We start from the raw sequence: 25,942 nt of genomic DNA, 5'->3' as shown, positions 1-25,942 counted from the left end.
AGAGAAGCTTACAGCATCTCGTAGTCCAAGCTGCTAACAGATAGTTTTTTGATGAATCACTGCACTTCACATTCAGGCATGTGAGTTGGAGAGTAAATGAAAGTGATGCAAAAAAAACTTACAGCATCTGCTATTCCCATGTGCTAACAGATAGTTTTTTTTATTAATCACTGCACTTCACATTTGAGCATGTCAGCTTGAAAATAAATTAAAGTGATGCAAGAAAAGCTTACAGCACCTGGTATTCCTAGGTAGGGTCCCACCTCAGTACTATCCAGGCCCAAACTTACTTAGCTTCCAAGGTCAGATGAGATTGGGCGTTCTCAAGCTGGTGTGGCCGTAAGCCTTAAAAGCTTCCTCAAATTGCCTAATCATAGCAAATATGATCAAAGACCAATCTGACAATTTTTTTTATTAATCCCTGCACTTGACATTCTAGAATGTTATCTTGAAAGTAAATTAAATGATGCAATAAAATCTTACAACATCTGGTATACGGAGGCACTAACAGACAGTTTTTTTTATTAATCACTGCACTTCACATTCAAGCATGTCAGTTGGAGAGTAAATTAAAGTGATGCAATAAAAACTTACAGCATCTGCTATTCCCAGGTGCTAGCAGATAGTTTGATTTAATTATTCACTGCACTTCAAATTTGAACATGATAGCTTGAACATAAATTAAAGGGATGCAATAAAATCTTACAGCACCTGCTATTCCCTGGTACTAAAAGATTTCTATTTAATCTGTACACTTCACAAACAAGCATGTCAGTTGCAGATTAAATTAAAGTGATGCAACAAAAATTTACAGCATCTGCTATTCCCAGGTGCTAACAGACAGTTTTTTTTAATTAATCACTGCACTTCACATCCTAGCATGTCATCTTAAAAGTAAATTAAAGTGATGCAAGAGAAGCTTACAGCATCTCGTAGTCCAAGCTGCTAACAGATAGTTTTTTGATGAATCACTGCACTTCACATTCAGGCATGTGAGTTGGAGAGTAAATGAAAGTGATGCAAAAAAAACTTACAGCATCTGCTATTCCCATGTGCTAACAGAGAGTTTTTTTTATTAATCACTGCACTTCACATTTGAGCATGTCAGCTTGAAAGTAAATTAAAGTGATGCAAGAAAAGCTTACAGCACCTGGTATTCCTAGGTAGGGTCCCACCTCAGTACTATCCAGGCCCAAACTTACTTAGCTTCCAAGGTCAGATGAGATTGGGCGTTCTCAAGCTGGTGTGGCCGTAAGCCTTAAAAGCTTCCTCAAATTGCCTAATCATAGCAAATATGATCAAAGACCAATCTGACAATTTTTTTTATTAATCCCTGCACTTGACATTCTAGAATGTTATCTTGAAAGTAAATTAAATGATGCAATAAAATCTTACAACATCTGGTATACGGAGGCACTAACAGACAGTTTTTTTTATTAATCACTGCACTTCACATTCAAGCATGTCAGTTGGAGAGTAAATTAAAGTGATGCAATAAAAACTTACAGCATCTGCTATTCCCAGGTGCTAGCAGATAGTTTGATTTAATTATTCACTGCACTTCAAATTTGAACATGATAGCTTGAACATAAATTAAAGGGATGCAATAAAATCTTACAGCACCTGCTATTCCCTGGTACTAAAAGATTTCTATTTAATCTGTACACTTCACAAACAAGCATGTCAGTTGCAGATTAAATTAAAGTGATGCAACAAAAACTTACAGCATCTGCTATTCCCAGGTGCTAACAGACAGTTTTTTTTAATTAATCACTGCACTTCACATCCTAGCATGTCATCTTAAAAGTAAATTAAAGTGATGCAAGAGAAGCTTACAGCATCTCGTAGTCCAAGCTGCTAACAGATAGTTTTTTGATGAATCACTGCACTTCACATTCAGGCATGTGAGTTGGAGAGTAAATGAAAGTGATGCAAAAAAAACTTACAGCATCTGCTATTCCCATGTGCTAACAGAGAGTTTTTTTTATTAATCACTGCACTTCACATTTGAGCATGTCAGCTTGAAAATAAATTAAAGTGATGCAAGAAAAGCTTACAGCACCTGGTATTCCTAGGTAGGGTCCCACCTCAGTACTATCCAGGCCCAAACTTACTTAGCTTCCAAGGTCAGATGAGATTGGGCGTTCTCAAGCTGGTGTGGCCGTAAGCCTTAAAAGCTTCCTCAAATTGCCTAATCATAGCAAATATGATCAAAGACCAATCTGACAATTTTTTTTATTAATCCCTGCACTTGACATTCTAGAATGTTATCTTGAAAGTAAATTAAATGATGCAATAAAATCTTACAACATCTGGTATACGGAGGCACTAACAGACAGTTTTTTTTAATCACTGCACTTCACATTCAAGCATGTCAGTTGGAGAGTAAATTAAAGTGATGCAATAAAAACTTACTGCATCTGCTATTCCCAGGTGCTAGCAGATAGTTTTTTTTTATTAATCACTGCACTTCACATCCTAGCATGTCATCTTAAAAGTAAATTAAAGTGATGCAAGAGAAGCTTACAGCATCTCGTAGTCCAAGCTGCTAACAGATAGTTTTTTGATGAATCACTGCACTTCACATTCAGGCACGTGAGTTGGAGAGTAAATGAAAGTGATGCAAAAAAAACTTACAGCATCTGCTATTCCCATGTGCTAACAGAGAGTTTTTTTTATTAATCACTGCACTTCACATTTGAGCATGTCAGCTTGAAAGTAAATTAAAGTGATGCAAGAAAAGGTTACAGCACCTGGTATTCCTAGGTAGGGTCCCACCTCAGTACTATCCAGGCCCAACGTTGTTCAGTTTCCAAGGTCAGATGAGATTGGACGTTCTCAAGCTGGTGTGGCCGTAAGCCTTAAACACTTACTCTAATTGCCTAATCATAGCAAATATGATCAAAGACCAATCTGACAATTTTTTTTATTAATCCCTGCACTTGACATTCTAGAATGTTATCTTGAAAGTAAATTAAATGATGCAATAAAAGCTTACAACATCTGGTATTCGGAGGCACTAACAGACAGTTTTTTTTTAATCACTGCACTTCACATTCAAGCATGTCAGTTGGAGAGTAAATTAAAGTGATGCAATAAAAACTTACAGCGTCTGCTATTCCCAGGTGCTAGCAGATAGTTTGATTTAATTATTCACTGCACTTCAAATTTGAACATGAAGCTTGAACATAAATTAAAGGGATGCAATAAAATCTTACAGCACCTGCTATTCCCTGGTACTAAAAGATTTCTATTTAATCTGTACACTTCACATACAAGCATGTCAGTTGCAGATTAAATTAAAGTGATGCAACAAAAACTTACAGCATCTGCTATTCCCAGGTGCTAACAGACAGTTTTTTTTAATTAATCACTGCACTTCACATCCTAGCATGTCATCTTAAAAGTAAATTAAAGTGATGCAAGAGAAGCTTACAGCATCTCGTAGTCCAAGCTGCTAACAGATAGTTTTTGATGAATCACTGCACTTCACATTCAGGCATGTGAGTTGGAGAGTAAATGAAAGTGATGCAACAAAAACTTACAGCATCTGCTATTCCCAGATGCTAACAGACAGTTTTTTTTAATTAATCACTGCACTTCACATCCTAGCATGTCATCTTAAAAGTAAATTAAAGTGATGCAAGAGAAGCTTACAGCATCTCGTAGTCCACGCTGCTAACAGATAGTTTTTTGATGAATCACTGCACTTCACATTCAGGCATGTGAGTTGGAGAGTAAATGAAAGTGATGCAAAAAAAACTTACAGCATGTGCTATTCCCATGTGCTAACAGATAGTTTTTTTTATTAATCACTGCACTTCACATTTGAGCATGTCAGCTTGAAAATAAATTAAAGTGATGCAAGAAAAGCTTACAGCACCTGGTATTCCTAGGTAGGGTCCCACCTCAGTACTATCCAGGCCCAAACTTACTTAGCTTCCAAGGTCAGATGAGATTGGGCGTTCTCAAGCTGGTGTGGCCGTAAGCCTTAAAAGCTTCCTCAAATTGCCTAATCATAGCAAATATGATCAAAGACCAATCTGACAATTTTTTTTATTAATCCCTGCACTTGACATTCTAGAATGTTATCTTGAAAGTAAATTAAATGATGCAATAAAATCTTACAACATCTGGTATACGGAGGCACTAACAGACAGTTTTTTTTATTAATCACTGCACTTCACATTCAAGCATGTCAGTTGGAGAGTAAATTAAAGTGATGCAATAAAAACTTACAGCATCTGCTATTCCCAGGTGCTAGCAGATAGTTTGATTTAATTATTCACTGCACTTCAAATTTGAACATGATAGCTTGAACATAAATTAAAGGGATGCAATAAAATCTTACAGCACCTGCTATTCCCTGGTACTAAAAGATTTCTATTTAATCTGTACACTTCACAAACAAGCATGTCAGTTGCAGATTAAATTAAAGTGATGCAACAAAAACTTACAGCATCTGCTATTCCCAGGTGCTAACAGACAGTTTTTTTTAATTAATCACTGCACTTCACATCCTAGCATGTCATCTTAAAAGTAAATTAAAGTGATGCAAGAGAAGCTTACAGCATCTCGTAGTCCAAGCTGCTAACAGATAGTTTTTTGATGAATCACTGCACTTCACATTCAGGCATGTGAGTTGGAGAGTAAATGAAAGTGATGCAAAAAAAACTTACAGCATCTGCTATTCCCATGTGCTAACAGATAGTTTTTTTTATTAATCACTGCACTTCACATTTGAGCATGTCAGCTTGAAAATAAATTAAAGTGATGCAAGAAAAGCTTACAGCACCTGGTATTCCTAGGTAGGGTCCCACCTCAGTACTATCCAGGCCCAAACTTACTTAGCTTCCAAGGTCAGATGAGATGGGGCGTTCTCAAGCTGGTGTGGCCGTAAGCCTTAAAAGCTTCCTCAAATTGCCTAATCATAGCAAATATGATCAAAGACCAATCTGACAATTTTTTTTATTAATCCCTGCACTTGACATTCTAGAATGTTATCTTGAAAGTAAATTAAATGATGCAATAAAATCTTACAACATCTGGTATACGGAGGCACTAACAGACAGTTTTTTTTATTAATCACTGCACTTCACATTCAAGCATGTCAGTTGGAGAGTAAATTAAAGTGATGCAATAAAAACTTACAGCATCTGCTATTCCCAGGTGCTAGCAGATAGTTTGATTTAATTATTCACTGCACTTCAAATTTGAACATGATAGCTTGAACATAAATTAAAGGGATGCAATAAAATCTTACAGCACCTGCTATTCCCTGGTACTAAAAGATTTCTATTTAATCTGTACACTTCACAAACAAGCATGTCAGTTGCAGATTAAATTAAAGTGATGCAACAAAAACTTACAGCATCTGCTATTCCCAGGTGCTAACAGACAGTTTTTTTTAATTAATCACTGCACTTCACATCCTAGCATGTCATCTTAAAAGTAAATTAAAGTGATGCAAGAGAAGCTTACAGCATCTCGTAGTCCAAGCTGCTAACAGATAGTTTTTTGATGAATCACTGCACTTCACATTCAGGCATGTGAGTTGGAGAGTAAATGAAAGTGATGCAAAAAAAACTTACAGCATCTGCTATTCCCATGTGCTAACAGAGAGTTTTTTTTATTAATCACTGCACTTCACATTTGAGCATGTCAGCTTGAAAGTAAATTAAAGTGATGCAAGAAAAGCTTACAGCACCTGGTATTCCTAGGTAGGGTCCCACCTCAGTACTATCCAGGCCCAAACTTACTTAGCTTCCAAGGTCAGATGAGATTGGGCGTTCTCAAGCTGGTGTGGCCGTAAGCCTTAAAGACTTACTCAAATTGCCTAATCATAGCAAATATGATCAAAGACCAATCTGACAATTTTTGTTATTAATCCCTGCACTTGACATTGTAGAATGTTATCTTGAAAGTAAATTAAATGATGCAATAAAAGCTTACAACATCTGGTATACGGAGGCACTAACAGACAGTTTTTTTATTAATCACTGCACTTCACATTCAAGCATGTCAGTTGGAGAGTAAATTAAAGTGATGCAATAAAAACTTACAGCATCTGCTATTCCTAGGTGCTAGCAGATAGTTTGATTTAATCATTCACTGCACTTCAAATTTGAACATGATAGCTTGAACATAAATTAAAGGGATGCAATAAAATCTTACAGCACCTGCTATTCCCTGTTACTAAAAGATTTCTATTTAATCTGTACACTTCACATACAAGCATGTCAGTTGCAGATTAAATTAAAGTGATGCAACAAAAACTTACAGCATCTGCTATTCCCAGGTGCTAACAGATAGTTTTTTTTAATTAATCACTGCACTTCACATCCTAGCATGTCATCTTAAAAGTAAATTAAAGTGATGCAAGAGAAGCTTACAGCATCTCGTAGTCCAAGCTGCTAACAGATAGTTTTTTGATGAATCACTGCACTTCACATTCAGGCATGTGAGTTGGAGAGTAAATGAAAGTGATGCAAAAAAAACTTACAGCATCTGCTATTCCCATGTGCTAACAGATAGTTTTTTTTATTAATCACTGCACTTCACATTTGAGCATGTCAGCTTGAAAATAAATTAAAGTGATGCAAGAAAAGCTTACAGCACCTGGTATTCCTAGGTAGGGTCCCACCTCAGTACTATCCAGGCCCAAACTTACTTAGCTTCCAAGGTCAGATGAGATTGGGCGTTCTCAAGCTGGTGTGGCCGTAAGCCTTAAAAGCTTCCTCAAATTGCCTAATCATAGCAAATATGATCAAAGACCAATCTGACAATTTTTTTTATTAATCCCTGCACTTGACATTCTAGAATGTTATCTTGAAAGTAAATTAAATGATGCAATAAAATCTTACAACATCTGGTATACGGAGGCACTAACAGACAGTTTTTTTTATTAATCACTGCACTTCACATTCAAGCATGTCAGTTGGAGAGTAAATTAAAGTGATGCAATAAAAACTTACAGCATCTGCTATTCCCAGGTGCTAGCAGATAGTTTGATTTAATTATTCACTGCACTTCAAATTTGAACATGATAGCTTGAACATAAATTAAAGGGATGCAATAAAATCTTACAGCACCTGCTATTCCCTGGTACTAAAAGATTTCTATTTAATCTGTACACTTCACAAACAAGCATGTCAGTTGCAGATTAAATTAAAGTGATGCAACAAAAACTTACAGCATCTGCTATTCCCAGATGCTAACAGACAGTTTTTTTTAATTAATCACTGCACTTCACATCCTAGCATGTCATCTTAAAAGTAAATTAAAGTGATGCAAGAGAAGCTTACAGCATCTCGTAGTCCACGCTGCTAACAGATAGTTTTTTGATGAATCACTGCACTTCACATTCAGGCATGTGAGTTGGAGAGTAAATGAAAGTGATGCAAAAAAAACTTACAGCATCTGCTATTCCCATGTGCTAACAGAGAGTTTTTTTTATTAATCACTGCACTTCACATTTGAGCATGTCAGCTTGAAAATAAATTAAAGTGATGCAAGAAAAGCTTACATCACCTGGTATTCCTAGTTAGGGTCCCACCTCAGTACTATCCAGGCCCAAACTTATTAAGCTTCCAAGGTCAGATGAGATTGGGCGTTCTCAAGATGGTGTGGCCGTAAGCCTTAAAGACTTCCTCAAATTGCCTAATCATAGCAAATATGATCAAAGACCAATCTAACAATTTTTTTTATTAATCCCTGCACTTGACATTCTAGAATGTTATCTTGAAAGTAAATTAAATGATGCAATAAAATCTTACAACATCTGGTATACGGAGGCACTAACAGACAGTTTTTTTTAATCACTGCACTTCACATTCAAGCATGTCAGTTGGAGAGTAAATTAAAGTGATGCAATAAAAACTTACTGCATCTGCTATTCCCAGGTGCTAGCAGATAGTTTTTTTTTATTAATCACTGCACTTCACATCCTAGCATGTCATCTTAAAAGTAAATTAAAGTGATGCAAGAGAAGCTTACAGCATCTCGTAGTCCAAGCTGCTAACAGATAGTTTTTTGATGAATCACTGCACTTCACATTCAGGCACGTGAGTTGGAGAGTAAATGAAAGTGATGCAAAAAAAACTTACAGCATCTGCTATTCCCATGTGCTAACAGAGAGTTTTTTTTATTAATCACTGCACTTCACATTTGAGCATGTCAGCTTGAAAGTAAATTAAAGTGATGCAAGAAAAGGTTACAGCACCTGGTATTCCTAGGTAGGGTCCCACCTCAGTACTATCCAGGCCCAACGTTGTTCAGTTTCCAAGGTCACATGAGATTGGACGTTCTCAAGCTGGTGTGGCCGTAAGCCTTAAACACTTACTCTAATTGCCTAATCATAGCAAATATGATCAAAGACCAATCTGACAATTTTTTTTATTAATCCCTGCACTTGACATTCTAGAATGTTATCTTGAAAGTAAATTAAATGATGCAATAAAAGCTTACAACATCTGGTATTCGGAGGCACTAACAGACAGTTTTTTTTTAATCACTGCACTTCACATTCAAGCATGTCAGTTGGAGAGTAAATTAAAGTGATGCAATAAAAACTTACAGCGTCTGCTATTCCCAGGTGCTAGCAGATAGTTTGATTTAATTATTCACTGCACTTCAAATTTGAACATGAAGCTTGAACATAAATTAAAGGGATGCAATAAAATCTTACAGCACCTGCTATTCCCTGGTACTAAAAGATTTCTATTTAATCTGTACACTTCACATACAAGCATGTCAGTTGCAGATTAAATTAAAGTGATGCAACAAAAACTTACAGCATCTGCTATTCCCAGGTGCTAACAGACAGTTTTTTTTAATTAATCACTGCACTTCACATCCTAGCATGTCATCTTAAAAGTAAATTAAAGTGATGCAAGAGAAGCTTACAGCATCTCGTAGTCCAAGCTGCTAACAGATAGTTTTTGATGAATCACTGCACTTCACATTCAGGCATGTGAGTTGGAGAGTAAATGAAAGTGATGCAAAAAAAACTTACAGCATCTGCTATTCCCATGTGCTAACAGATAGTTTTTTTTCTTAATCACTGCACTTCACATTTGAGCATGTCAGCTTGAAAGTAAATTAAAGTGATGCAAGAAAAGCTTACAGCACCTGGTATTCCTAGGTAGGGTCCCACCTCAGTACTATCCAGGCCCAAAGTTGTTCAGCTTCCAAGGTCAGATGAGATTGGGGGTTCTCAAGCTGGTGTGGCCATAAGCCTTAAACACTTACTCAAATTGCCTAATCATAGCAAATATGATCAAAGACCAATCTGACAATTTTTTTTTATTAATCCCTGCACTTGACATTGTAGAATGTTATCTTGAAAGTAAATTAAATGATGCAATAAAAGCTTACAACATCTGGTATACGGAGGCACTAACAGACAGTTTTTTTTTAATCTCTGCACTTCACATTCAAGCATGTCAGTTGGAGAGTAAATTAAAGTGATGCAATAAAAACTTACAGCATCTGCTATTCCCAGGTGCTAGCAGATAGTTTGATTTAATTATTCACTGCACTTCAAATTTGAACATGATAGCTTGAACATAAATTAAAGGGATGCAATAAAATCTTACAGCACCTGCTATTCCCTGGTACTAAAAGATTTCTATTTAATCTGTACACTTCACATACAAGCATGTCAGTTGCAGATTAAATTAAAGTGATGCAACAAAAACTTACAGCATCTGCTATTCCCAGATGCTAACAGACAGTTTTTTTTAATTAATCACTGCACTTCACATCCTAGCATGTCATCTTAAAAGTAAATTAAAGTGATGCAAGAGAAGCTTACAGCATCTCGTAGTCCACGCTGCTAACAGATAGTTTTTTGATGAATCACTGCACTTCACATTCAGGCATGTGAGTTGGAGAGTAAATGAAAGTGATGCAAAAAAAACTTACAGCATGTGCTATTCCCATGTGCTAACAGATAGTTTTTTTTTCTTAATCACTGCACTTCACATTTGAGCATGTCAGCTTGAAAGTAAATTAAAGTGATGCAAGAAAAGCTTACAGCACCTGGTATTCCTAGGTAGGGTCCCACCTCAGTACTATCCAGGCCCAAACTTATTTAGCTTCCAAGGTCAGATGAGATTGGGCGTTCTCAAGCTGGTGTGGCCGTAAGCCTTAAAGACTTCCTCAAATTGCCTAATCATAGCAAATATGATCAAAGACCAATCTGACAATTTTTTTTATTAATCCCTGCACTTGACATTCTAGAATGTTATCTTGAAAGTAAATTAAATGATGCAATAAAATCTTACAACATCTGGTATACGGAGGCACTAACAGACAGTTTTTTTATTAATCACTGCACTTCACATTCAAGCATGTCAGTTGGAGAGTAAATTAAAGTGATGCAATAAAAACTTACAGCATCTGCTATTCCCAGGTGCTAGCAGATAGTTTGATTTAATTATTCACTGCACTTCAAATTTGAACATGATAGCTTGAACATAAATTAAAGGGATGCAATAAAATCTTACAGCACCTGCTATTCCCTGGTACTAAAAGATTTCTATTTAATCTGTACACTTCACATACAAGCATATCAGTTGCAGATTAAATTAAAGTGATGCAACAAAAACTTACAGCATCTGCTATTCCCAGGTGCTAACAGACAGTTTTTTTTAATTAATCACTGCACTTCACATCCTAGCATGTCATCTTAAAAGTAAATTAAAGTGATGCAAGAGAAGCTTACAGCATCTCGTAGTCCAAGCTGCTAACAGATAGTTTTTTGATGAATCACTGCACTTCACATTCAGGCATGTGAGTTGGAGAGTAAATGAAAGTGATGCAAAAAAAACTTACAGCATCTGCTATTCCCATGTGGTAACAGATAGTTTTTTTTATTAATCACTGCACTTCACATTTGAGCATGTCAGCTTGAAAGTAAATTAAAGTGATGCAAGAAAAGCTTACAGCACCTGGTATTCCTAGTTAGGGTCCCACCTCAGTACTATCCAGACCCAAACTTACTTAGCTTCCAAGGTCAGATGAGATTGGGCGTTCTCAAGCTGGTGTGGCCGTAAGCCTTAAAGACTTACTCAAATTGCCTAATCATAGCAAATATGATCAAAGACCAATCTGACAATTTTTTTTATTAATCCCTGCACTTGACATTGTAGAATGTTATCTTGAAAGTAAATTAAATGATGCAATAAAAGCTTACAACATCTGGTATACGGAGGCACTAACAGACAGTTTTTTTATTAATCACTGCACTTCACATTCAAGCATGTCAGTTGGAGAGTAAATTAAAGTGATGCAATAAAAACTTACAGCATCTGCTATTCCTAGGTGCTAGCAGATAGTTTGATTTAATCATTCACTGCACTTCAAATTTGAACATGATAGCTTGAACATAAATTAAAGGGATGCAATAAAATCTTACAGCACCTGCTATTCCCTGTTACTAAAAGATTTCTATTTAATCTGTACACTTCACATACAAGAATGTCAGTTGCAGATTAAATTAAAGTGATGCAACAAAAACTTACAGCATCTGCTATTCCCAGATGCTAACAGACAGTTTTTTTTAATTAATCACTGCACTTCACATCCTAGCATGTCATCTTAAAAGTAAATTAAAGTGATGCAAGAGAAGCTTACAGCATCTCGTAGTCCACGCTGCTAACAGATAGTTTTTTGATGAATCACTGCACTTCACATTCAGGCATGTGAGTTGGAGAGTAAATGAAAGTGATGCAAAAAAAACTTACAGCATGTGCTATTCCCATGTGCTAACAGATAGTTTTTTTTTCTTAATCACTGCACTTCACATTTGAGCATGTCAGCTTGAAAGTAAATTAAAGTGATGCAAGAAAAGCTTACAGCACCTGGTATTCCTAGGTAGGGTCCCACCTCAGTACTATCCAGGCCCAAACTTACTTAGCTTCCAAGGTCAGATGAGATTGGGCGTTCTCAAGCTGGTGTGGCCGTAAGCCTTAAAGACTTACTCAAATTGCCTAATCATAGCAAATATGATCAAAGACCAATCTGACAATTTTTTTTATTAATCCCTGCACTTGACATTGTAGAATGTTATCTTGAAAGTAAATTAAATGATGCAATAAAAGCTTACAACATCTGGTATACGGAGGCACTAACAGACAGTTTTTTTATTAATCACTGCACTTCACATTCAAGCATGTCAGTTGGAGAGTAAATTAAAGTGATGCAATAAAAACTTACAGCATCTGCTATTCCTAGGTGCTAGCAGATAGTTTGATTTAATCATTCACTGCACTTCAAATTTGAACATGATAGCTTGAACATAAATTAAAGGGATGCAATAAAATCTTACAGCACCTGCTATTCCCTGTTACTAAAAGATTTCTATTTAATCTGTACACTTCACATACAAGCATGTCAGTTGCAGATTAAATTAAAGTGATGCAACAAAAACTTACAGCATCTGCTATTCCCAGGTGCTAACAGACAGTTTTTTTAATTAATCACTGCACTTCACATCCTAGCATGTCATCTTAAAAGTAAATTAAAGTGATGCAAGAGAAGCTTACAGCATCTCGTAGTCCAAGCTGCTAACAGATAGTTTTTTGATGAATCACTGCACTTCACATTCAGGCATGTGAGTTGGAGAGTAAATGAAAGTGATGCAAAAAAAACTTACAGCATCTGCTATTCCCATGTGCTAACAGATAGTTTTTTTTATTAATCACTGCACTTCACATTTGAGCATGTCAGCTTGAAAATAAATTAAAGTGATGCAAGAAAAGCTTACAGCACCTGGTATTCCTAGGTAGGGTCCCACCTCAGTACTATCCAGGCCCAAAGTTGTTCAGCTTCCAAGGTCAGATGAGATTGGGGGTTCTCAAGCTGGTGTGGCCTTAAGCCTTAAACACTTACTCAAATTGCCTAATCATAGCAAATATGATCAAAGACCAATCTGACAATTTTTTTTATTAATCCCTGCACTTGACATTGTAGAATGTTATCTTGAAAGTAAATTAAATGATGCAATAAAAGCTTACAACATCTGGTATACGGAGGCACTACCAGACAGTTTTTTTATTAATCACTGCACTTCACATTCAAGCATGTCAGTTGGAGAGTAAATTAAAGTGATGCAATAAAAACTTACAGCATCTGCTATTCCCAGGTGCTAGCAGATAGTTTGATTTAATTATTCACTGCACTTCAAATTTGAACATGATAGCTTGAACATAAATTAAAGGGATGCAATAAAATCTTACAGCACCTGCTATTCCCTGGTACTAAAAGATTTCTATTTAATCTGTACACTTCACATACAAGCATGTCAGTTGCAGATTAAATTAAAGTGATGCAACAAAAATTTACAGCATTTGCTATTCCCAGGTGCTAACAGATAGTTTTTTTTATTAATCACTGCACTTCACATCCTAGCATGTCATCTTGAAAGTAAATTAAAGTGATGCAAGAAAAGCTTACAGCACCTGGTATTCCTAGATAGGGTCCCACCTCAGTACTATCCAGGCCCAAACTTGTTTCGCTTCCAAGGTCAGACGAGACTGGTCGTTCTCAAGCTGGTGTGGCCGTAAGCCTTAAACACTTACTCAAATTGCCTAATCATAGCAAATATGATCAAAGACCAATCTGACAATTTTTTTTATTAATCCCTGCACTTGACATTGTAGAATGTTATCTTGAAAGTAAATTAAATGATGCAATAAAAGCTTACAACATCTGGTATACGGAGGCACTAACAGACAGTTTTTTTATTAATCACTGCACTTCACATTCAAGCATGTCAGTTGGAGAGTAAATTAAAGTGATGCAATAAAATCTTACAGCACCTGCTATTCCCTGTTACTAAAAGATTTCTATTTAATCTGTACACTTCACATACAAGCATGTCAGTTGCAGATTAAATTAAAGTGATGCAACAAAAACTTACAGCATCTGCTATTCCCAGGTGCTAACAGATAGTTTTTTTTAATTAATCACTGCACTTCACATCCTACATGTCATCTTAAAAGTAAATTAAAGTGATGCAAGAGAAGCTTACAGCATCTCGTAGTCCAAGCTGCTAACAGATAGTTTTTTGATGAATCACTGCACTTCACATTCAGGCATGTGAGTTGGAGAGTAAATGAAAGTGATGCAAAAAAAACTTACAGCATCTGCTATTCCCATGTGCTAACAGATAGTTTTTTTTCTTAATCACTGCACTTCACATTTGAGCATGTCAGCTTGAAAGTAAATTAAAGTGATGCAAGAAAAGCTTACAGCACCTGGTATTCCTAGGTAGGGTCCCACCTCAGTACTATCCAGGCCCAAAGTTGTTCAGCTTCCAAGGTCAGATGAGATTGGGGGTTCTCAATCTGGTGTGGCCATAAGCCTTAAACACTTACTCTAATTGCCTAATCATAGCAAATATGATCAAAGACCAATCTGACAATTTTTTTTATTAATCCCTGCACTTGACATTCTAGAATGTTATCTTGAAAGTAAATTAAATGATGCAATAAAAGCTTACAACATCTGGTATACGGAGGCACTAACAGACAATTTTTTTTTAATCACTGCACTTCACATTCAAGCATGTCAGTTGGAGAGTAAATTAAAGTGATGCAATAAAAACTTACAGCATCTGCTATTCCCAGGTGCTAGCAGATAGTTTGATTTAATTATTCACTGCACTTCAAATTTGAACATGATAGCTTGAACATAAATTAAAGGGATGCAATAAAATCTTACAGCACCTGCTATTCCCTGGTACTAAAAGATTTCTATTTAATCTGTACACTTCACATACAAGCGTGTCAGTTGCAGATTAAATTAAAGTGATGCAACAAAAACTTACAGCATCTGCTATTCCCAGGTGCTAACAGATAGTTTTTCTTAATTAATCACTGCACTTCACATCCTAGCATGTCATCTTAAAAGTAAATTAAAGTGATGCAAGAGAAGCTTACAGCATCTCGTAGTCCAAGCTGCTAACAGATAGTTTTTTGATGAATCACTGCACTTCACATTCAGGCATGTGAGTTGGAGAGTAAATGAAAGTGATGCAAAAAAAACTTACAGCATCTGCTATTCCCATGTGCTAACAGATAGTTTTTTTTATTAATCACTGCACTTCACATTTGAGCATGTCAGCTTGAAAGTAAATTAAAGTGATGCAAGAAAAGCTTACAGCACCTGGTATTCCTAGGTAGGGTCCCACCTCAGTACTATCCAGGCCCAAAGTTGTTCAGCTTCCAAGGTCAGATGAGATTGGACGTTCTCAAGCTGGTGTGGCCGTAAGCCTTAAACACTTACTCTAATTGCCTAATCATAGCAAATATGATCAAAGACCAATCTGACAATTTTTTTTATTAATCCCTGCACTTGACATTCTAGAATGTTATCTTGAAAGTAAATTAAATGATGCAATAAAAGCTTACAACATCTGGTATACGGAGGCACTAACAGACAATTTTTTTTTAATCACTGCACTTCACATTCAAGCATGTCAGTTGGAGAGTAAATTAAAGTGATGCAATAAAAACTTACAGCATCTGCTATTCCCAGGTGCTAGCAGATAGTTTGATTTAATTATTCACTGCACTTCAAATTTGAACATGATAGCTTGAACATAAATTAAAGGGATGCAATAAAATCTTACAGCACCTGCTATTCCCTGGTACTAAAAGATTTCTATTTAATCTGTACACTTCACATACAAGCATGTCAGTTGCAGATTAAATTAAAGTGATGCAACAAAAATTTACAGCATTTGCTATTCCCAGGTGCTAACAGATAGTTTTTTTTATTAATCACTGCACTTCACATCCTAGCATGTCATCTTGAAAGTAAATTAAAGTGATGCAAGAAAAGCTTACAGCACCTGGTATTCCTAGATAGGGTCCCACCTCAGTACTATCCAGGCCCAAACTTGTTTCGCTTCCAAGGTCAGACGAGACTGGTCGTTCTCAAGCTGGTGTGGCCGTAAGCCTTAAACACTTACTCAAATTGCCTAATCATAGCAAATATGATCAAAGACCAATCTGACAATTTTTTTTATTAATCCCTGCACTTGACATTGTAGAATGTTATCTTGAAAGTAAATTAAATGATGCAATAAAAGCTTACAACATCTGGTATACGGAGGCACTAACAGACAGTTTTTTTATTAATCACTGCACTTCACATTCAAGCATGTCAGTTGGAGAGTAAATTAAAGTGATGCAATAAAATCTTACAGCACCTGCTATTCCCTGTTACTAAAAGATTTCTATTTAATCTGTACACTTCACATACAAGCATGTCAGTTGCAGATTAAATTAAAGTGATGCAACAAAAACTTACAGCATCTGCTATTCCCAGGTGCTAACAGATAGTTTTTTTTAATTAATCACTGCACTTCACATCCTACATGTCATCTTAAAAGTAAATTAAAGTGATGCAAGAGAAGCTTACAGCATCTCGTAGTCCAAGCTGCTAACAGATAGTTTTTTGATGAATCACTGCACTTCACATTCAGGCATGTGAGTTGGAGAGTAAATGAAAGTGATGCAAAAAAAACTTACAGCATCTGCTATTCCCATGTGCTAACAGATAGTTTTTTTTCTTAATCACTGCACTTCACATTTGAGCATGTCAGCTTGAAAGTAAATTAAAGTGATGCAAGAAAAGCTTACAGCACCTGGTATTCCTAGGTAGGGTCCCACCTCAGTACTATCCAGGCCCAAAGTTGTTCAGCTTCCAAGGTCAGATGAGATTGGGGGTTCTCAATCTGGTGTGGCCATAAGCCTTAAACACTTACTCTAATTGCCTAATCATAGCAAATATGATCAAAGACCAATCTGACAATTTTTTTTATTAATCCCTGCACTTGACATTCTAGAATGTTATCTTGAAAGTAAATTAAATGATGCAATAAAAGCTTACAACATCTGGTATACGGAGGCACTAACAGACAATTTTTTTTTAATCACTGCACTTCACATTCAAGCATGTCAGTTGGAGAGTAAATTAAAGTGATGCAATAAAAACTTACAGCATCTGCTATTCCCAGGTGCTAGCAGATAGTTTGATTTAATTATTCACTGCACTTCAAATTTGAACATGATAGCTTGAACATAAATTAAAGGGATGCAATAAAATCTTACAGCACCTGCTATTCCCTGGTACTAAAAGATTTCTATTTAATCTGTACACTTCACATACAAGCGTGTCAGTTGCAGATTAAATTAAAGTGATGCAACAAAAACTTACAGCATCTGCTATTCCCAGGTGCTAACAGATAGTTTTTCTTAATTAATCACTGCACTTCACATCCTAGCATGTCATCTTAAAAGTAAATTAAAGTGATGCAAGAGAAGCTTACAGCATCTCGTAGTCCAAGCTGCTAACAGATAGTTTTTTGATGAATCACTGCACTTCACATTCAGGCATGTGAGTTGGAGAGTAAATGAAAGTGATGCAAAAAAAACTTACAGCATCTGCTATTCCCATGTGCTAACAGATAGTTTTTTTTATTAATCACTGCACTTCACATTTGAGCATGTCAGCTTGAAAGTAAATTAAAGTGATGCAAGAAAAGCTTACAGCACCTGGTATTCCTAGGTAGGGTCCCACCTCAGTACTATCCAGGCCCAAAGTTGTTCAGCTTCCAAGGTCAGATGAGATTGGACGTTCTCAAGCTGGTGTGGCCGTAAGCCTTAAACACTTACTCTAATTGCCTAATCATAGCAAATATGATCAAAGACCAATCTGACAATTTTTTTTATTAATCCCTGCACTTGACATTCTAGAATGTTATCTTGAAAGTAAATTAAATGATGCAATAAAAGCTTACAACATCTGGTATACGGAGGCACTAACAGACAATTTTTTTTTAATCACTGCACTTCACATTCAAGCATGTCAGTTGGAGAGTAAATTAAAGTGATGCAATAAAAACTTACAGCATCTGCTATTCCCAGGTGCTAGCAGATAGTTTGATTTAATTATTCACTGCACTTCAAATTTGAACATGATAGCTTGAACATAAATTAAAGGGATGCAATAAAATCTTACAGCACCTGCTATTCCCTGGTACTAAAAGATTTCTATTTAATCTGTACACTTCACATACAAGCATGTCAGTTGGAGAGTAAATTAAAGTGATGCAATAAAAACTTACAGCATCTGCTATTCCCAGGTGCTAGCAGATAGTTTTTTTTAATTAATCACTGCACTTCACATCCTAGCATGTCATCTTAAAAGTAAATTAAAGTGATGCAAGAGAAGCTTACAGCATCTCGTAGTCCAAGCTGCTAACAGATAGTTTTTTGATGAATCACTGCACTTCACATTCAGGCATGTGAGTTGGAGAGTAAATGAAAGTGATGCAAAAAAAACTTACAGCATCTGCTATTCCCATGTGCTAACAGAGAGTTTTTTTTATTAATCACTGCACTTCACATTTGAGCATGTCATCTTGAAAGTAAATTAAAGTGATGCAAGAAAAGGTTACAGCACCTGGTATTCCTAGGTAGGGTCCCACCTCAGTACTATCCAGGCCCAAACTTACTTAGCTTCCAAGGTCAGATGAGATTGGGCGTTCTCAAGCTGGTGTGGCCGTAAGCCTTAAAGACTTCCTCAAATTGCCTAATCATAGCAAATATGATCAAAGACCAATCTGACAATTTTTTTTATTAATCCCTGCACTTGACATTGTAGAATGTTATCTTGAAAGTAAATTAAATGATGCAATAAAAGCTTACAACATCTGGTATACGGAGGCACTAACAGACAGTTTTTTTATTAATCACTGCACTTCACATTCAAGCATGTCAGTTGGAGAGTAAATTAAAGTGATGCAATAAAAACTTACAGCATCTGCTATTCCCAGGTGCTAGCAGATAGTTTGATTTAATTATTCACTGCACTTCAAATTTGAACATGATAGCTTGAACATAAATTAAAGGGATGCAATAAAATCTTACAGCACCTGCTATTCCCTGGTACTAAAAGATTTCTATTTAATCTGTACACTTCACATACAAGCATGTCAGTTGCAGACTAAATTAAAGTGATGCAACAAAAACTTACAGCATCTGCTATTCCCAGATGCTAACAGACAGTTTTTTTTAATTAATCACTGCACTTCACATCCTAGCATGTCATCTTAAAAGTAAATTAAAGTGATGCAAGAGAAGCTTACAGCATCTCGTAGTCCAAGCTGCTAACAGATAGGTTTTTGATGAATCACTGCACTTCACATTCAGGCATGTGAGTTGGAGAGTAAATGAAAGTGATGCAAAAAAAACTTACAGCATCTGCTATTCCCATGTGCTAACAGATAGTTTTTTTTCTTAATCACTGCACTTCACATTTGAGCATGTCAGCTTGAAAGTAAATTAAAGTGATGCAAGAAAAGCTTACAGCACCTGGTATTCCTAGGTAGGGTCCCACCTCAGTACTATCCAGGCCCAAAGTTGTTCAGCTTCCAAGGTCAGATGAGATTGGACGTTCTCAAGCTGGTGTGGCCGTAAGCCTTAAACACTTACTCTAATTGCCTAATCATAGCAAATATGATCAAAGACCAATCTGACAATTTTTTTTATTAATTCCTGCACTTGACATTCTAAAATGTTATCTTGAAAGTAAATTAAATGATGCAATAAAAGCTTACAACATCTGGTATACGGAGGCACTAACAGACAATTTTTTTTTAATCACTGCACTTCACATTCAAGCATGTCAGTTGGAGAGTAAATTAAAGTGATGCAATAAAAACTTACAGCATCTGCTATTCCCAGGTGCTAGCAGATAGTTTGATTTAATTATTCACTGCACTTCAAATTTGAACATGATAGCTTGAACATAAATTAAAGGGATGCAATAAAATCTTACAGCACCTGCTATTCCCTGGTACTAAAAGATTTCTATTTAATCTGTATACTTCACATACAAGCATGTCAGTTGCAGATTAAATTAAAGTGATGCAACAAAAACTTACAGCATCTGCTATTCCCAGGTGCTAGCAGATAGTTTGATTTAATTATTCACTGCACTTCAAATTTGAACATGATAGCTTGAACATAAATTAAAGGGATGTAATAAAATCTTACAGCACCTGCTATTCCCTGGTACTAAAAGATTTCTATGTAATCTGTACACTTCACATACAAGCATGTCAGTTGCAGATTAAATTAAAGTGATGCAACAAAAACTTACAGCATCTGCTATTCCCAGGTGCTAACAGATAGTTTTTTTTAATTAATCACTGCACTTCACATCCTACATGTCATCTTAAAAGTAAATTAAAGTGATGCAAGAGAAGCTTACAGCATCTCGTAGTCCAAGCTGCTAACAGATAGTTTTTTGATGAATCACTGCACTTCACATTCAGGCATGTGAGTTGGAGAGTAAATGAAAGTGATGCAAAAAAAACTTACAGCATCTGCTATTCCCATGTGCTAACAGATAGTTTTTTTTCTTAATCACTGCACTTCACATTTGAGCATGTCAGCTTGAAAGTAAATTAAAGTGATGCAAGAAAAGCTTACAGCACCTGGTATTCCTAGGTAGGGTCCCACCTCAGTACTATCCAGGCCCAAAGTTGTTCAGCTTCCAAGGTCAGATGAGATTGGTGGTTCTCAATCTGGTGTGGCCATAAGCCTTAAACACTTACTCTAATTGCCTAATCATAGCAAATATGATCAAAGACCAATCTGACAATTTTTTTTATTAATCCCTGCACTTGACATTCTAGAATGTTATCTTGAAAGTAAATTAAATGATGCAATAAAAGCTTACAACATCTGGTATACGGAGGCACTAACAGACAATTTTTTTTTAATCACTGCACTTCACATTCAAGCATGTCAGTTGGAGAGTAAATTAAAGTGATGCAATAAAAACTTACAGCATCTGCTATTCCCAGGTGCTAGCAGATAGTTTGATTTAATTATTCACTGCACTTCAAATTTGAACATGATAGCTTGAACATAAATTAAAGGGATGCAATAAAATCTTACAGCACCTGCTATTCCCTGGTACTAAAAGATTTCTATTTAATCTGTACACTTCACATACAAGCGTGTCAGTTGCAGATTAAATTAAAGTGATGCAACAAAAACTTACAGCATCTGCTATTCCCAGGTGCTAACAGATAGTTTTTCTTAATTAATCACTGCACTTCACATCCTAGCATGTCATCTTAAAAGTAAATTAAAGTGATGCAAGAGAAGCTTACAGCATCTCGTAGTCCAAGCTGCTAACAGATAGTTTTTTGATGAATCACTGCACTTCACATTCAGGCATGTGAGTTGGAGAGTAAATGAAAGTGATGCAAAAAAAACTTACAGCATCTGCTATTCCCATGTGCTAACAGATAGTTTTTTTTATTAATCACTGCACTTCACATTTGAGCATGTCAGCTTGAAAGTAAATTAAAGTGATGCAAGAAAAGCTTACAGCACCTGGTATTCCTAGGTAGGGTCCCACCTCAGTACTATCCAGGCCCAAAGTTGTTCAGCTTCCAAGGTCAGATGAGATTGGACGTTCTCAAGCTGGTGTGGCCGTAAGCCTTAAACACTTACTCTAAATGCCTAATCATAGCAAATATGATCAAACACCAATCTGACAATTTTTTTTATTAATCCCTGCACTTGACATTCTAGAATGTTATCTTGAAAGTAAATTAAATGATGCAATAAAATCTTACAACATCTGGTATACGGAGGCACTAACAGACAGTTTTTTTATTAATCACTGCACTTCACATTCAAGCATGTCAGTTGGAGAGTAAATTAAAGTGATGCAATAAAAACTTACAGCATCTGCTATTCCCAGGTGCTAGCAGATAGTTTGATTTAATTATTCACTGCACTTCAAAATTGAACATGATAGCTTGAACATAAATTAAAGGGATGCAATAAAATCTTACAGCACCTGCTATTCCCTGGTACTAAAAGATTTCTATTTAATCTGTACACTTCACATACAAGCATGTCAGTTGCAGATTAAATTAAAGTGATGCAACAAAAACTTACAGCATCTGCTATTCCCAGATGCTAACAGACAGTTTTTTTTAATTAATCACTGCACTTCACATCCTAGCATGTCATCTTAAAAGTAAATTAAAGTGATGCAAGAGAAGCTTACAGCATCTCGTAGTCCAAGCTGCTAACAGATAGTTTTTTGATGAATCACTGCACTTCACATTCAGGCATGTGAGTTGGAGAGTAAATGAAAGTGATGCAAAAAAAACTTACAGCATCTGCTATTCCCATGTGCTAACAGATAGTTTTTTTTCTTAATCACTGCACTTCACATTTGAGCATGTCAGCTTGAAAGTAAATTAAAGTGATGCAAGAAAAGCTTACAGCACCTGGTATTCCTAGGTAGGGTCCCACCTCAGTACTATCCAGGCCCAAAGTTGTTCAGCTTCCAAGGTCAGATGAGATTGGATGTTCTCAAGCTGGTGTGGCCGTAAGCCTTAAACACTTACTCTAATTGCCTAATCATAGCAAATATGATCAAAGACCAATCTGACAATTTTTTTTATTAATCCCTGCACTTGACATTCTAGAATGTTATCTTGAAAGTAAATTAAATGATGCAATAAAAGCTTACAACATCTGGTATACGGAGGCACTAACAGACAATTTTTTTTTAATCACTGCACTTCACATTCAAGCATGTCAGTTGGAGAGTAAATTAAAGTGATGCAATAAAAACTTACAGCATCTGCTATTCCCAGGTGCTAGCAGATAGTTTGATTTAATTATTCACTGCACTTCAAATTTGAACATGATAGCTTGAACATAAATTAAAGGGATGCAATAAAATCTTACAGCACCTGCTATTCCCTGGTACTAAAAGATTTCTATTTAATCTGTACACTTCACATACAAGCATGTCAGTTGCAGATTAAATTAAAGTGATGCAACAAAAACTTACAGCATCTGCTATTCCCAGGTGCTAGCAGATAGTTTGATTTAATTATTCACTGCACTTCAAATTTGAACATGATAGCTTGAACATAAATTAAAGGGATGTAATAAAATCTTACAGCACCTGCTATTCCCTGGTACTAAAAGATTTCTATGTAATCTGTACACTTCACATACAAGCATGTCAGTTGCAGATTAAATTAAAGTGATGCAACAAAAACTTACAGCATCTGCTATTCCCAGGTGCTAACAGATAGTTTTTTTTAATTAATCACTGCACTTCAAATCCTAGCATGTCATCTTAAAAGTAAATTAAAGTGATGCAAGAGAAGCTTACAGCATCTCGTAGTCCAAGCTGCTAACAGATAGTTTTTTGATGAATCACTGCACTTCACATTCAGGCATGTGAGTTGGAGAGTAAATGAAAGTGATGCAAAAAAAACTTACAGCATCTGCTATTCCCATGTGCTAACAGATAGTTTTTTTTATTAATCACTGCACTTCACATTTGAGCATGTCAGCTTGAAAGTAAATTAAAGTGATGCAAGAAAAGCTTACAGCACCTGGTATTCCTAGGTAGGGTCCCACCTCAGTACTATCCAGGCCCAAAGTTGTTCAGCTTCCAAGGTCAGATGAGATTGGACGTTCTCAAGCTGGTGTGGCCGTAAGCCTTAAACACTTACTCTAAATGCCTAATCATAGCAAATATGATCAAACACCAATCTGACAATTTTTTTTATTAATCCCTGCACTTGACATTCTAGAATGTTATCTTGAAAGTAAATTAAATGATGCAATAAAAGCTTACACCATCTGGTATACGGAGGCACTAACAGACAGTTTTTTTTTAATCACTGCACTTCACATTCAAGCATGTCAGTTGGAGAGTAAATTAAAGTGATGCAATAAAAACTTACTGCATCTGCTATTCCCAGGTGCTAGCAGATAGTTTTTTTTAATTAATCACTGCACTTCACATCCTAGCATGTCATCTTAAAAGTAAATTAAAGTGATGCAAGAGAAGCTTACAGCATCTCGTAGTCCAAGCTGCTAACAGATAGTTTTTTGATGAATCACTGCACTTCACATTCAGGCATGTGAGTTGGAGAGTAAATGAAAGTGATGCAAAAAAAACTTACAGCATCTGCTATTCCCATGTGCTAACAGATAGTTTTTTTTCTTAATCACTGCACTTCACATTTGAGCATGTCAGCTTGAAAGTAAATTAAAGTGATGCAAGAAAAGCTTACAGCACCTGGTATTCCTAGGTAGGGTCCCACCTCAGTACTATCCAGGCCCAAAGTTGTTCAGCTTCCAAGGTCAGATGAGATTGGGGGTTCTCAAGCTGGTGTGGCCATAAGCCTTAAACACTTACTCAAATTGCCTAATCATAGCAAATATGATCAAAGACCAATCTGACAATTTTTTTTTATTAATCCCTGCACTTGACATTGTAGAATGTTATCTTGAAAGTAAATTAAATGATGCAATAAAAGCTTACAACATCTGGTATACGGAGGCACTAACAGACAGTTTTTTTTTAATCACTGCACTTCACATTCAAGCATGTCAGTTGGAGAGTAAATTAAAGTGATGCAATAAAAACTTACAGCATCTGCTATTCCCAGGTGCTAGCAGATAGTTTGATTTAATTATTCACTGCACTTCAAATTTGAACATGATAGCTTGAACATAAATTAAAGGGATGCAATAAAATCTTACAGCACCTGCTATTCCCTGGTACTAAAAGATTTCTATTTAATCTGTACACTTCACATACAAGCATGTCAGTTGCAGATTAAATTAAAGTGATGCAACAAAAACTTACAGCATCTGCTATTCCCAGGTGCTAGCAGATAGTTTGATTTAATTATTCACTGCACTTCAAATTTGAACATGATAGCTTGAACATAAATTAAAGGGATGTAATAAAATCTTACAGCACCTGCTATTCCCTGGTACTAAAAGATTTCTATGTAATCTGTACACTTCACATACAAGCATGTCAGTTGCAGATTAAATTAAAGTGATGCAACAAAAACTTACAGCATCTGCTATTCCCAGGTGCTAACAGATAGTTTTTTTTAATTAATCACTGCACTTCAAATCCTAGCATGTCATCTTAAAAGTAAATTAAAGTGATGCAAGAGAAGCTTACAGCATCTCGTAGTCCAAGCTGCTAACAGATAGTTTTTTGATGAATCACTGCACTTCACATTCAGGCATGTGAGTTGGAGAGTAAATGAAAGTGATGCAAAAAAAACTTACAGCATCTGCTATTCCCATGTGCTAACAGATAGTTTTTTTTCTTAATCACTGCACTTCACATTTGAGCATGTCAGCTTGAAAGTAAATTAAAGTGATGCAAGAAAAGCTTACAGCACCTGGTATTCCTAGGTAGGGTCCCACCTCAGTACTATCCAGGCCCAAAGTTGTTCAGCTTCCAAGGTCAGATGAGATTGGATGTTCTCAAGCTGGTGTGGCCCTAAGCCTTAAACACTTACTCTAATTGCCTAATCATAGCAAATATGATCAAAGACCAATCTGACAATTTTTTTTATTAATCCCTGCACTTGACATTCTAGAATGTTATCTTGAAAGTAAATTAAATGATGCAATAAAAGCTTACAACATCTGGTATACGGAGGCACTAACAGACAATTTTTTTTTAATCACTGCACTTCACATTCAAGCATGTCAGTTGGAGAGTAAATTAAAGTGATGCAATAAAAACTTACAGCATCTGCTATTCCCAGGTGCTAGCAGATAGTTTGATTTAATTATTCACTGCACTTCAAATTTGAACATGATAGCTTGAACATAAATTAAAGGGATGCAATAAAATCTTACAGCACCTGCTATTCCCTGGTACTAAAAGATTTCTATTTAATCTGTACACTTCACATACAAGCATGTCAGTTGCAGATTAAATTAAAGTGATGCAACAAAAACTTACAGCATCTGCTATTCCCAGGTGCTAGCAGATAGTTTGATTTAATTATTCACTGCACTTCAAATTTGAACATGATAGCTTGAACATA

The 25,942-nt window shown here is 36.1% G+C and overlaps 27 pseudogenes; all 27 read right to left on the bottom strand.

Moving 5' to 3' along the window:
- Nucleotides 1-226: 226 nt before the first annotated feature.
- On the bottom strand, nt 227-345 carry LOC145647737 (5S ribosomal RNA; annotated as a pseudogene).
- Nucleotides 346-1,138: 793 nt separating this feature from the next.
- LOC145647735 (5S ribosomal RNA) lies at nt 1,139-1,257 on the bottom strand (annotated as a pseudogene).
- Nucleotides 1,258-2,050: 793 nt separating this feature from the next.
- On the bottom strand, nt 2,051-2,169 carry LOC145647734 (5S ribosomal RNA; annotated as a pseudogene).
- Nucleotides 2,170-3,871: 1,702 nt separating this feature from the next.
- On the bottom strand, nt 3,872-3,990 carry LOC145647733 (5S ribosomal RNA; annotated as a pseudogene).
- Nucleotides 3,991-4,783: 793 nt separating this feature from the next.
- LOC145649968 (5S ribosomal RNA) lies at nt 4,784-4,902 on the bottom strand (annotated as a pseudogene).
- A 793-nt stretch (nt 4,903-5,695) lies between these two features.
- LOC145647732 (5S ribosomal RNA) lies at nt 5,696-5,814 on the bottom strand (annotated as a pseudogene).
- A 792-nt stretch (nt 5,815-6,606) lies between these two features.
- LOC145647731 (5S ribosomal RNA) lies at nt 6,607-6,725 on the bottom strand (annotated as a pseudogene).
- A 793-nt stretch (nt 6,726-7,518) lies between these two features.
- On the bottom strand, nt 7,519-7,637 carry LOC145645102 (5S ribosomal RNA; annotated as a pseudogene).
- Nucleotides 7,638-9,117: 1,480 nt separating this feature from the next.
- LOC145644246 (5S ribosomal RNA) lies at nt 9,118-9,236 on the bottom strand (annotated as a pseudogene).
- A 793-nt stretch (nt 9,237-10,029) lies between these two features.
- On the bottom strand, nt 10,030-10,148 carry LOC145648516 (5S ribosomal RNA; annotated as a pseudogene).
- A 792-nt stretch (nt 10,149-10,940) lies between these two features.
- Nucleotides 10,941-11,059, bottom strand: LOC145650158 (5S ribosomal RNA; annotated as a pseudogene).
- Nucleotides 11,060-11,852: 793 nt separating this feature from the next.
- Nucleotides 11,853-11,971, bottom strand: LOC145647729 (5S ribosomal RNA; annotated as a pseudogene).
- A 791-nt stretch (nt 11,972-12,762) lies between these two features.
- Nucleotides 12,763-12,881, bottom strand: LOC145645147 (5S ribosomal RNA; annotated as a pseudogene).
- A 570-nt stretch (nt 12,882-13,451) lies between these two features.
- On the bottom strand, nt 13,452-13,570 carry LOC145644043 (5S ribosomal RNA; annotated as a pseudogene).
- A 679-nt stretch (nt 13,571-14,249) lies between these two features.
- LOC145644074 (5S ribosomal RNA) lies at nt 14,250-14,368 on the bottom strand (annotated as a pseudogene).
- Nucleotides 14,369-15,159: 791 nt separating this feature from the next.
- On the bottom strand, nt 15,160-15,278 carry LOC145644417 (5S ribosomal RNA; annotated as a pseudogene).
- A 569-nt stretch (nt 15,279-15,847) lies between these two features.
- LOC145644042 (5S ribosomal RNA) lies at nt 15,848-15,966 on the bottom strand (annotated as a pseudogene).
- A 679-nt stretch (nt 15,967-16,645) lies between these two features.
- On the bottom strand, nt 16,646-16,764 carry LOC145644073 (5S ribosomal RNA; annotated as a pseudogene).
- A 791-nt stretch (nt 16,765-17,555) lies between these two features.
- LOC145644416 (5S ribosomal RNA) lies at nt 17,556-17,674 on the bottom strand (annotated as a pseudogene).
- Nucleotides 17,675-18,465: 791 nt separating this feature from the next.
- LOC145649724 (5S ribosomal RNA) lies at nt 18,466-18,584 on the bottom strand (annotated as a pseudogene).
- A 792-nt stretch (nt 18,585-19,376) lies between these two features.
- Nucleotides 19,377-19,495, bottom strand: LOC145644414 (5S ribosomal RNA; annotated as a pseudogene).
- Nucleotides 19,496-20,503: 1,008 nt separating this feature from the next.
- LOC145645039 (5S ribosomal RNA) lies at nt 20,504-20,622 on the bottom strand (annotated as a pseudogene).
- Nucleotides 20,623-21,413: 791 nt separating this feature from the next.
- LOC145644413 (5S ribosomal RNA) lies at nt 21,414-21,532 on the bottom strand (annotated as a pseudogene).
- Nucleotides 21,533-22,324: 792 nt separating this feature from the next.
- Nucleotides 22,325-22,443, bottom strand: LOC145643979 (5S ribosomal RNA; annotated as a pseudogene).
- A 1,009-nt stretch (nt 22,444-23,452) lies between these two features.
- On the bottom strand, nt 23,453-23,571 carry LOC145644412 (5S ribosomal RNA; annotated as a pseudogene).
- A 573-nt stretch (nt 23,572-24,144) lies between these two features.
- Nucleotides 24,145-24,263, bottom strand: LOC145644245 (5S ribosomal RNA; annotated as a pseudogene).
- Nucleotides 24,264-25,273: 1,010 nt separating this feature from the next.
- Nucleotides 25,274-25,392, bottom strand: LOC145644817 (5S ribosomal RNA; annotated as a pseudogene).
- Between the last annotated feature and the right edge of the window lie 550 nt (nt 25,393-25,942).

Source organism: Electrophorus electricus, chromosome 13 (genome assembly GCF_041902795.1).
Source record: "Electrophorus electricus isolate QZ-2024a chromosome 13, ASM4190279v1, whole genome shotgun sequence".
Lineage (NCBI taxonomy): Eukaryota > Metazoa > Chordata > Actinopteri > Gymnotiformes > Gymnotidae > Electrophorus > Electrophorus electricus.
The sequence above is the reverse complement of the archived record's forward strand: the minus strand, read 5'-3'. Positions and strand labels throughout refer to the sequence as shown.